The 11060-nt window shown below is 39.5% G+C and overlaps 1 long non-coding RNA gene across 1 annotated transcript; it reads left to right on the top strand.

Moving 5' to 3' along the window:
* Positions 1–1040: 1040 nt before the first annotated feature.
* On the top strand, positions 1041–10752 carry LOC110149978 (uncharacterized). The gene is made up of 3 exons (XR_002317599.2): positions 1041–1205; positions 9765–9899; positions 10504–10752. It is a non-coding gene; the product is annotated as an uncharacterized lncRNA (long non-coding RNA).
* The last annotated feature ends 308 nt before the right edge of the window (positions 10753–11060 follow it).

The raw sequence follows: 11060 nt of genomic DNA on the forward strand, positions 1-11060 counted from the left end.
TCTATATACATATACATATGTAAGAAGTTTATACAAGATATATAGAGAGTGTGTGTGTATGATGCATGTGTGTATGATATATGTGTATGTGTAAATGAGAGGGGAAGGAGTGAGATTTATTATAAGGAATTGGCTCCTGGAATTAAGGAGGCTTACAAGTCCCAGACCTGCAGTTGGTAAGCTGAAAGCTAGAGCCCAAGCAGAGTCCGTGGTATAATTTCAGTCCAAGCACAGAGGTGTGAGAACTGGGAGAACTGATATTGCCATTCCAGCCCATGCCCAACAGACTCGAGATGAAGGAAAAGCTGATGTTTCTATTAAAGTCCAAAGGGGGAAAAAAAAAAATCATGTCCCAGCTTGGCAGTCAAGCAGAAGGAATCTCTTTTATTGAATCTTTTTGTTTTGTTTAGGCCTTCAACTGATCAGACAAGGCTCGCCCATATTAGAGCACACTATCTGATTTATTCTGTCTACTCACTCAAAAGTTAATCTCATCCAGAAATACCTTTACAGACACAGTCAGAATAATATTTGACCAAATATCTGAGCACCTTGTAGCCTAATCAAATTGACAGTTAAAATTACTGGTAAGACTCCAAAAAACTTTTAGCTACATATATAAAATATATTTATCTATTTTAAAGTAGGTGATAATTTTGATTGTTTTTTTCTGGGATCTTAGTTCCCTGAGCAGAGATTGAACCCATGCTCCCTACAGTGAAAGTGCATAGTGTTAGCCACTGGGTCACCAGGGAAATCCCTGAAGTTTATATTTTTAACAAGATAAATATTTTATAGAACAAATAAATTCAAAAGATGCAATGAACTTGCTGAAATCAATTTCCAAAGAGTTTTTCCAAGACTTTTTTTGACTTTGGACTCTTAAGGTCTATACTGAAAACTATAACGTTCACATATATGAACTTATATGTTTGGTGTGGCTGCTAAGAATTTAGCTACATGTATAGAGCACATTGTGTTCTAGAAAACACTAGAATTCTAGAACACTAGAGTTCTAGAAAACTCTCAGATTAGATTTTTCCTCATGTACAAAAACAACCTGACCCAATGCAATATCTCTAATCTGGAAATGAGAGAAAGATAACCATCAACAACCCTAGGTTAAATCACAAAATACTGTATAAATCAGGTGAAATTATGATGGCACCATGATGGCAGTGCTGGTGATGGTGATGGTGTTGAAGGTGAGAGGTTATCATTATCAATAATATGTTGATGTTTCTTTCTACCCCAGTTGTAGTTTCCTCTCAGCTGAGGAATCAGCCTTGCATGTCTTTCATGTTCTGAAAGCAACTGGTATAGAGCTCAAAGCATAGTGAGTGGCCAGTAAACTTTTGTGTGTAAATCTTAGGTTTTTCAACAAATACCTAAGCACTGAACACCACATTCGGCAGTATCAAGTTGTGTCCATCAGTTTAGACACGCACAGTTAAGTACTGTTTCCAACAGCTGAAGCATGGGAAGAACCTGAATGTTTATGGACAGATGAAAGGATAAAGAAGATGTGGTGCACACACACTCACATGCAGTTCAGTTCAGTTCAGTTGCTCAGTCGTGTCCAACTCTTTGCAACCCCATGAACCGCAGCACGCCAGGCCTCCCTGTCCATCACAAATTCCCGGAGTTTACCCAAACCCATGTCCATTGTGTCGGTGATGCCATCCAACCATCTCATCCTCTGTCATCCCCTTCTCCTCCTGCCCCCAATCCCTCCCAGTGTCAGGGTCTTTTCGAATGAGTCAGCTCTTCGCATGAGGTGGCCAAAGTACTGGAGTTTCAGCTTCAACATCAGTCCTTCCAATGAACACTCAGGACTGATCTCCTTTAGGCTGGACTGGTTGGATCTCCTTGCATTTCAAGGGACTCTCAAGAGTCTTCTCCAACACCACAGCTCAAAAGCATCAATTCTTCAGCGCTCAGCTTTCTTCACAGTCCAACTCTCACATCCATACATGACCACTGGAAAAACCATAGCCTTGACTAACTGAACCTTTGTTGACAAAGTAATGTCTCTGCTTTTTAATATGCTATCTAGGTTGGTCATAACTTTCCTTCCAAGGAATAAGCGTCTTTTAATTTCATGGCTGCAATCACCATCTGCAGTGATTTTGGAGCCCCCCAAAATAAAGTCAGCCACTGTTTCCACTGTTTCCCCATCTATTTCCCATGAAGTGATGGGACTGGGTGCCATGATCTTACTTTTCTGAATGTTGAGCTTTAAGCCAACTTTTTCACTGTCCTCTTTCACTTTCATCAAGAGGCTCTTTAGTTCTTCTTCACTTTCTGCCATAAGGGTGGGTCATCTGCGTATCTAAGGCTAATGATATTTCTCCCAGCAATCTTGATTCCAGCTTGTGCTTCCTCCAGCCCAACGTTTCTCATGATGTACTCTGCATATAAGTTAAATAAGCAGGGTAACAATATACAGCCTTGACGTACTCCCTTTTCCTATTTGGAATATACAAAGCTGACTTGGGCCAGTGGGTCTTCCTGACCCAGGGATTGAACCCTCATATCCTGCATTGGCAGGCGGATTTTTTACTGCTGAGCCACCAGGGAAGCCCTATAAGCCATACACATCACATATTTATATCAGAAGTTCTGCCCCCTTCCCATTACTAATTTATTGAGCCAGAATTCATGTAAGAATAGACCACATCTCCTTGACGACATGGCCCAAGTCAGCTTTGTATATTGCAGGATATGTCAAACTAGTGAGAAATGTCTGGGAACTTGTTGACTGATTTCTTCCTGGTCGAGGACAATTTTGCATCCTCATAAGTTCTCGGAATGTTTTCCCTCTAGGAACAGCATCTGACACTGGAATTTCTGAAACCTGCTGAACTGTGTTGCCAAGCCTCTTCTCTGAGAGGAAAATGAAAGTCCATTTTGTTCTTTCTTTTGCCTGACTCGTGAGTTTTGACCTTGCGTAGACCAGCCTTTAGCTCCCTTTGAGGTCTGCGTGGATGATTTGGCGCCTCAGTGCAGCACTCGTTGCTTTCGTGGCAAATCCAGGGCCTGGACCCTTCGCTCCTCCACAGCCATCCCTTAGTGATGAGTCCTTCAATTCCTGTCTGACTTACACCCATTGCATGACTTAGAAATTAATTATATGTGACTTTCCAGGTGGTTCAGAAAGAATTTGCCTGCAACACAGCAGACCCGGGTTCAATCCCTGGTGGGGAAGATCTCCTGTAGAAGGAAATGGCAACCCACTCCAGTGTTCTTGCCTGGAGAATTCCATGGACATAGAAGCCTCGTGGGCTATGAGACATGGGATCGCAAAGAGTTGGGCACGACTGAGCGACTAACACACACACATGCGTGATTTTATATTTTTGAACTCTTGCTTCTTAGTCTAAACTGCTGATTTGTTAAGGTATGGGCTGTATTTTGTGCTTCTCCTGAATCCTACTTAAAAAACCTAGTATCCTGTCTGAATAACCTAATGGTCACTCACTAAATAGGTGCCATGATGATGAAATCATGCTTATAGACTTTTTTATGTGGTAAAAATCACATAATATAAAACATGCTATTTTAACTGTATTTAACTATTCAGTTCAATGGCTCTGAGTGTATTCACATTAACTCTCACCATTACCCATCTCCTGAACTTTTTACCTTCCTAAACTGAAACTCTGTTTCCATTAAACTCTAAATGCCCATCCCCCTTCCCCACCTCCAACCCCTGGAACCTACCAATATACTTTCTGATTATGAATTCAACTCTTCTAGGTATCTTGTATAAGTGGAATCGAACAATATTTGTCTGCACTTAATGTATATTGGAATGCAATTTTAAGGTTAACCTAATATATGTCCTACAAACAGATTGTACCTTCATATTTTTTAAATTCCCTGTCCTATACAGCAGGCCTTCACTGGACATCTACTTGATGACATCCCAGATCTTACACTTTCAAATGAATGCTTTCCTTGGCAAGACTACCCACCTGAGGAGGCTATCCACATATGCCAATGATTTTATCAATGCTCAACATAATTTTTCAATACTTCTCTCTGTTTGAGTATGTGTCAAAATCTGTGATGCCTTTTAATACTTGATCTGAGCACACAGTATGATGTAGAGCACTGTTTTCAGTGGGTATCTCGAAGATTATTAAGACACAATTCCTGTGCCTGGACATTTACCATCTTATGTAGAAGAAAAGACAAAGGTTTAAATAGTGATGATACAAGCAAAATGTGTCATGTACCATTGTGAGGTACAAAGGATGATAAGGGCCACAAAGAGAAGAGGTGATTCAGAGCTGAGCCTGCAAGGTACTGTGCGATGCCAGTGGCTATAAATCCTTATCCTATAGTTGGGTTGGTCTTGGGAAGCAAAACTAAAAGCTGCCTAAAACTAGGTCTAGGAGTAAATTAGATGAATACATTAGATAATACCATTTGGAGCAGTATGTCAATGTCTCCACGTTAAATGATTTTGAAGGCAATTCCACCTTCAGACAGAAGAAATTGATGGCCAAATGAACCAATCACATATCAAAAGCTGCCTGTAATATGGGTCACACCTGCCTGGCATCTAATTTTTGACCATTCATCTCTACACCCATCTGTACTTCCATTTCCTCAACTGTAAAATGAAACAACATAAACCAGATCGAAGATTTTCAATGGAACTATGAACATATCCAGAGGTTTAGACCTTGTGAGATTTCACTTGCACAAGCCAGTTATGTGTTATATGATGTTATATGGCAATAACAGAGCATTTGATAATCACTGGGCTGTAAAACTGCCGAGTCCTCTTCCCGTTTGCACGTTCTATGCTCTGCACACAGCACAGGAGAGGAGCTACCATACCATCGGGTGACAGAAAGCAGCCATCTGCCAGTGGCAGATCCGCTGTCCCATGGCCAAAAAGCCCTGGGAACTCCAAGACCCCGGGCCCTGTCCTGCTCTCTATCATCAGGTCTCCTGTCACTCTATTCTATTTCTCTCGCAGTGTTCATGACTCAGATTATTCATTTGTTTACCTTTGAATTGTGTGTTTTCCCCACTAGGGAGACAGAGAAAAAATAAAGCTGAAATTAATTTGTTGTTGGAATATATGAAGGTCCTTGAATGAAATTCTGTACTGTAACTGTAACTGAAGTAGTTCTTACCCATGGGGGTGACTCTTTGGAAGTGCTAATTTAGGAAATTTCATTTGAATGGATTGAACCTCAGGGATGGAAACAAGGAGGTCTGTTCATGGTTATTGTAGCATCATTGAGCTGAGGTGAATGTCAGTGAAGTAGCAGGGAATAGGAACCTTGGTGAGCCTGCCTTTAAGGGGGAGAGAACTCCTGAGTCACCATGGGGACTAAGTCAGAAAGAATACACACCCTTAGTGCTTCTGACCATTCTTTTCTGCCATGCTCACCTTCCCTCTGTCACACCTGTCATACCTTCTTCTGGTTAGAATCTCTATCCTCAAGACACACACAGAGTCACAATCATAGTTTTTTCTTTGCTTTTTTTAATCTCTATTTTGTAGTCTTTTATCCAAAACAAATATGGATTATCAGGGAATAAAAAGGAAATAGCACTGAAACATACACATTGCCATGTGTAAACTAGATAGCCAGCGGGAGTTTGATGTGTGACACGGGGCATCCAAAGCCGGTGCTCTGTGACAACTGGAGTGATGGGGTGGGGAGAGAGGTGGGAGCGGGGTTCAGGAGGGAGAAGACGTATGTGTGCTTATAGCTGATTCACGTTCATGTGGCAAAACCCATCACAATGTTGCAAAGTAGTTATCCTCCAATTACATGCTAATATATACCAAGAATGGAAAAGGAGAGTTAAACGGTATATTAGAGAAATAAAGAGTTAGATTATACTGTAATGGTCTTTATCTTTCTGGCTTACTTCGCTCTGTATAATGGGCTCCAGTTTCATCCATCTCATTAGAACTGATTCAAATGAATTCTTTTTAATGGCTGAGTAGTATTCCATGGTGTATATGTACCACAGCTTCCTTATCCATTCGTCTGCTGATGGGCATCTGGGTTGCTTCCATGTCCTGGCTATTATAAACAGTGCTGCGATGAACATTGGGGTGCACGTGTCTCTTTCAGATCTGGTTTCCTTGGTGTGTATGCCCAGAAGTAGGATTGCTGGGTCATATGGCAGTTCTATTTCCAGCTTTTTAAGAAATCTCCACACTGTTTTCCATAGTAGCTGTACTAATTTGCATTCCCACCAACAGTGTAAGAGGGTTCCCTTTTCTCCACACCCTCTCCAGCATTTATTGCTTGTAGACTTTTGGATAGCAGCCATCCTGACTGGCATATAATGGTACCTCAAACACATTTATATGGAATTTAGAAAGATGGTAATGATAACCCTATATGCAAAACAGAAAAAGAGACTCAGATGTATAGAACAGACTTGTGGACTCTGGGAGAAGGCGAGGGTGGGATGTTTCAAGAGAACAGCATTGAAACATGTATATTATGGTGGGATGTTTCAAGAGAACAGCATTGAAACATGTATATTATCTAGGGTGAAACAGATCACCAGCCCATGTTGGGTACATGAGACAAGTGCTCGGGCCTGGTGCACTGGGAAGACCCAGAGGGATCAGGTGGAGAGGGAGGTAGGAGGGGGGACCGGGATGGGGAATACATGTAAATCCATGGCTAATTCATTTCAATGTATGACAAAAACTACTGTAGTGATGTAAAGTAATTAGCCTCCAACTAATAAAAATAAATGGAAAAAAAAGAGATTATGAACAGAAGAGTACAAATGATATATTTTGGAGAGCTGTAAATTTTAAGAACTTTTACTAAACAATGATTATGGTCTCTTGCCTGGAAAGTAGCTGAAGTTATGAGTTATTTCTATAAATGAGAAATAATAAAAGTACTTGCCTCTTTCTGCATCTCTGAAACCCTACAAGATTAATGATAAACATGATGCATTTGAAATTGTTTTATATTTTTTGAGAAACATTTATTGAAATATATCTTAAAAGAAAGGAGCAAATTCTAAATGTAATAAAAATAAACGTATTATGTCTTGCTTTCTATCATCACAATTTCCCTATATATTCTAAAATCATTTTTATTCAGTATAGTTCTTAATGGAGTTCCGAGGTGGCTCAGTGGTAAAGAATCTGCCTCCCAGTGCAGGAGACATGGGTTTGATAGATCCCTGGGTCAGAAAGAAAGATCCCCTGGAGAAGGGAATGGCTACCCACCCCAGTGTTCTTGCCTGGGAAATTCTATGGACAGAGGAGCCTGATGGGCTACAGTCCATGGATTGCAAAGAGTCAGATATGACCCAGTAATGAAACAACAACAGCATAGTTCTTATTTCTGGATATCTGAGAATTTAGAAAGCCCGGTTATGCTCATGGGACTCTCCAGGCAGGAATACCGGGGTGGGATGCTGTGCCCTCCTCCAGGGAATCTTCCCAGCCCAGGGAGGGAATCGTGTGTCACGTCTACTTGCTTTGGCAGGTGGTTTCTTACCACTAGCGCCGCCTGGGCAGTCCACGGTTATGCTCACTCACATGTATATATATCGCACATAATCCTCACTATTTTGTACCATAATTATATGATTTTCTACCTGTGAGTGTCTTGAGGAAGATGATGTGTTTATTTTTGCATCCTTGGTGCCTTGAGTAAATGAGATGCTTAATAAGTGGGATTATTGAATGAAAAGATTCATATGATACAAATCATGCTATGACATTTCATAGCATAAGAATTAATACTATTGAATTACTCTTGGAAAAAAAACTATTTGATTTCTTGTATAAAAGTCAGTAAAATACGAATATTCTTGAAAAGAGGAAACAAATATCTCAATACCTAAAAGATAATTTCCACCACTGATTTATTCTCAGGGAAAGTAGAATTAAAGAATCTCATAGTTTCAAGTTTCTTTTCTTTCTTATTACATAAATCATTTTTTCCACCTGTTTGTGGGTTATAATTAAAAATAAATGTTTAAATAGGAAATGAAAAGGGGAATTTTATGTTAAAAATAATCACTATATTCATAGAATAATCTTACCGCTTCACATAAATACCCTGAAAATGAGAATTATTCACATTTTTCCTTGTGATTATATTTACATACATGTTAAAGGATAATGGGCTTCCCTGATATCAGTTGGTAAAGAGTCCACCTGCAGTGCTGGAGACCTGGGTTCAATCCCTGATCCCCTGGAGAAGGGAACAGCTACCCATTCCAGTATTCTGGCCTGGAGAATTTCATGGACTGTCGCAAAGAGTCGGACATGACTGAAAGATTTTCACTTTCGAGAATAAAGATTATATCTCATATATAGCTATATGTTATACATCTATTTCAATTTTTACTTTAAGCCAACTTACTTTGGTTACATATAATAATTATTTCCTTATTTGGCTATATTGGCATGGGGATCTCTAGTTGTGGCTTAGTTGCCCCAGGGCATATGGGATCTTAGTTTCTGACCGAGGCTTTCCAGGTGGCCAAGTGGTAAAGAATCCACCTGTCAATTCAGGAGACCTGGGTTCGATCCCTGGGTCAGGAAGATCCCTTGGAGTAGGAAGATCTGCTCCAGTATTCATGCCTGGAAAGTTCCATGGACAGAGGATCCTGGTGGGTTACAGTCCATGGGGTCACAAAGAGTCAGACGTGACTGCACACACAATAATAATTATCATATGAAATATTAAATATTTAAATTTATTAAATATTAATAAATTTTATTAATTTAAATTAAAAACTAAATATTAAATTGAAGTAAGTGAAGATTTTACAAAAGGTGGTGGGAAATGACAACTTTTTCCCTTTGACTATTCTGAAATGTTGATAGACCATGTGGTGTTGGTCTTCATTTTTTCTCACCTCCATTCAGGCCAGCTCAAGAAGGAGCAACACATTGGCCTAGGAGGAGAATCAACTTCACAGTCAGATATTCTCAGACTCGAATTGCTCTCTCCCACTATTTTGAGGTCATGAGTGCTTAAACAAATCACTTTACCTTTCTAGCACTCTGGCCATCAGTCCAATGGGGTGATTCCCACTCACCCCCTCCGACACACCTTCAAACCTCTCACGTATTAACTCCTCTGTAAACACTGGTAGGCCTGCTCTTACTTCCCGACACTTAAATCTTATTTCAAGATATACAGAAATCTCTTTGAATCCATTACTTCACAATGATGCCTTCTTCTTTTTTTTTTCCCCCTGTTAAACCTTCCACTATGGTTTCTGAAACCACACATGTGCAATAGCACATAGTTCATATGACTAAGATGTAATACCCTGTAACAGCATTTGCTCATCCTGGTAGGTGGAATCTCAAATTGGCGGCCTCCAACTGGTTATCTGTTGAAACACTTTATCCTTTCATAAGGGTGAATCCAGAGTGCACTGAGTAATGCATAATAAAATTAGTTTTGGGAGAAAGGAACCAAGTTTAAAAGAAAAAAAAAAAAGAAGAAGAAGGGACAGATAAGCACAGTAAAATAATCTCCAATGACTTCATTGTGAAGTAATGACTTTTACCAAATAACTGCATTGTAGTTTTATCTTTCCAACCAAGATTGTGTTAATGCTCTAAAATTAAATCTCTTGTGAAAGTTATCTGGAATTTCTCAACAAGATTTTAAAGGGGTTTTATTTTTTCATTGGAGGTCATGCCTCAAGAATTTGTAGGAATTCCGCCTGGAAAGTAATAATCAGTGGAAACTGGCAGTCAAAGCTAATTTATATTACTCTTCCAGATAAAAATTCCTTCCGTCTTAGACCTGCATTTCAAAAAAGATTATTATCACTCTGGAGAGAATACATCAGTGTAGAGGAAAAAAAAACGAGAGAATGACCTCAAAGATGTCTTTGCTGCCTCTGTGCAACTTCAGGTCTGCTTTTTTTAAAAACTCCCTTTTTAATCCTTTTTTTTTTTTTTTTAATGTTTTAAGGCTATTCAAAGTGGGAGGATGTCAGAGGCATGCCTGAGGAGGACACCCAAAATGATGTTTCCTAGTTTGCCTGCTGTGGGAGTTCATGACACGTCTTGGGTGGTGGGAAAAGGAGGACAGAAGAAGGAAATATGGGTTCAGCCTCCAGATCAAGAAGAGGAAGGTGTTTTTCCTACAGCAATATATTCTCATTCCCTTAGTGGCTAAGAAAATTGGTCCTTCCCAAATCAGATTCTTTGTCCCTCTAGCTATGTTTGTATTTTCATATGCATGAGCTATTTATGAGGGAGAACACTTAATGGAAAAGCCTTGGTTATTTTTAATGACCTATCTAAATTTAAACCTCAGCTCCTCATTTACAAGTTGCTGAAGCCCTCAGTGTCTCAGTTTCCATATCTATAAAATGGGTTTCATAGAATTGTTAGGAGTCAGCTATATGTTATATGTAAACCACTCAGCTCAGTATTTGGTTAGTGCCAAATAAAAGCTTGCTGGAAAGACAAATGGGTCAATAAATATTTGTTTTTCTCTCTACCCTCTCCAGAAAATGTGAGGTATTACTCCAGTGTGGATAACTTGTTTTTTTAAGGATCCAATCAATGACGCACTAGCACTCTCTGTGGTGATGCTGAAAAGTGAAGCCACCAGACATTTTTGAATCAGTATCAGTTACAATCCACAAGAGATATGATAAATCAAGATCTGTACAACCCGATCAGGTATTCAGAAGCCCCACCGATTTCTCAAGACTAGAAACACACCTAGGAGATTAAGAATAACTTTGAAGGACCATTTTTTTTTTTATTTATATGATTTCAGTCTGAGATACATTTAAAAAAATGGTATCAAAACCAAATGGCTGGCCTTTTCTTTCATCCCAGATATATGTAATGAATGGATCAGACTCACCAAACTTCCAGCATTCAACAGACCAAAACTGAACAGAGGAAGCATTTCATTTACTAAGAATTCAGTCCCTCTTACTGAAATATTTCAGCAGCTAAACCGAAATCTGCTAGCATCATAAATACAATTTGTACAATTCCAAGAAGCTTATATTTGGGACATGGCCATTGTTAATACTATGTGGCTTTTCAGTGG

Source organism: Odocoileus virginianus, chromosome 11, assembly GCF_023699985.2.
Source record: "Odocoileus virginianus isolate 20LAN1187 ecotype Illinois chromosome 11, Ovbor_1.2, whole genome shotgun sequence".
Classification (NCBI taxonomy): domain Eukaryota; kingdom Metazoa; phylum Chordata; class Mammalia; order Artiodactyla; family Cervidae; genus Odocoileus; species Odocoileus virginianus.